This window comes from Populus euphratica, unplaced genomic scaffold (genome assembly GCF_000495115.2).
Source record: "Populus euphratica unplaced genomic scaffold, PopEup_1.0 scaffold6895.1, whole genome shotgun sequence".
Classification (NCBI taxonomy): domain Eukaryota; kingdom Viridiplantae; phylum Streptophyta; class Magnoliopsida; order Malpighiales; family Salicaceae; genus Populus; species Populus euphratica.
In genome coordinates this window covers 1-1,465 of record NW_011506657.1, presented here as the reverse complement: position 1 = coordinate 1,465, position 1,465 = coordinate 1, and the positions used below count along the sequence as shown (strand labels likewise).

General features: G+C 25.6%; 1 non-coding gene across 1 annotated transcript; it reads left to right on the top strand.

The window, feature by feature from the left end:
• Positions 1-1,047: 1,047 nt before the first annotated feature.
• TRNAG-GCC (transfer RNA glycine (anticodon GCC)) lies at positions 1,048-1,118 on the top strand. Its single transcript has one exon. It is a non-coding gene; the product is annotated as a tRNA-Gly (tRNA).
• The last annotated feature ends 347 nt before the right edge of the window (positions 1,119-1,465 follow it).

The following is a 1,465-nucleotide window of genomic DNA, read 5'->3' as shown; positions in this document are numbered from 1 at the left end:
TCACTAATTTTAAAGATTCATGATAATTGACTTTTTTTGCTTCTCTTTTTTAAATTAATTTATTTCAATTTCATCATTTAATATTTTAATTATTAAAAATTAATTTACATATTTCTTGTATTAAATTGTCTTGATCCTATGCTCATAGTCATAGGATTAATGGGTTAACCCGAGTTTACTTAATTTTTTTTCATTGGTCTTTTTAATTAAATTTTTTTTTTATCTTCATCCTTTAACATTAGATTATTTAATAATTGAGCTTCATAATTTTATCTATTTTTCTTTTGAACGTTATTAAACTAGTATCAAGACTGAGTCAAAGATTTTGCATCTTGACTCGAGTGGGTTTGAATCGAGTTTTTAACCTTTTTTAACTATTTTTTTTTTATTTTCATCCTACAATGTTTTATTTTCTAGAGACTAAGCTTTATATTTATCCTTTTTATTTTGCTTTATGTGAAATTACTATGTTCTCATTTGATTTATTAGAAATTGATTTTCAAACAGTTTTTTTATGCTTTTTTTTTCTATAAATTTATCTTAATCTTATATTTTATGGTTACAAAGTTCGCAAGTTAGCTCGATTTAATTAGGTTTTTTTTGTTTTTTTTTTCTTCAATTTTTTCCTTTAACTTTAGGTTTTTATATTCTAGATGGACTTAGATTTAGGTTTTTTTAATCTATTTTTTGTTGTTAGTTTATTTATTATTGTTGTATTATTTTATTTATATTTTTTAAATTATTAATTGAATTAATAACTCAGATCTCAAATTATTTTTTTTAAGCATTCTTTTCAATGTAAAAAATATATATTTAACCAGGCCACGGGCAACAAATCTGGTATAAAACTAAGGGAGTATATATTATGCTATTTCAAAAACAAAGACTTTAAGAATCTAAGCAATAGTTCTGAATGTAATAAAAGTAATTTCTAACAACGGTTGATTTTATATTCTTATGACAAATGTCACTCTTCTATGACATGTCTATTATCTAGCTGGTTGGATAAGTATGTAATATATTTCATTAACAATATAGAATCAACAAGCACCAGTGGTCTAGTGGTAGAATAGTACCCTGCCACGGTACAGACCCGGGTTCGATTCCCGGCTGGTGCAAATCCTGAGCTGTGATGACCTCTGTGCTGAACGTGATGATAGGGTCTATCACCACCGTCTGATCTCACCATCGGACGAAAGCGAGCACATCTGAGCTCTTGATTTTTCAATTTGGTTCTATTTTTTCTATTTTTTAGCAGAAAAACATATCAACACACATGTATTGGATAATTTTATTTTTCAAATTTTCTGTTTTCAAACTATATTGTAAGGCTGAGTTAAATTATTTAATGATAGACATACGTTTTTAATAATGATAATTATGAGTTGCAATACAACTTCTAAAAAAAAATATAAACTTTTTTTGTTTACCAAAACTATTTCAATTCATTATTGCATTTGATATC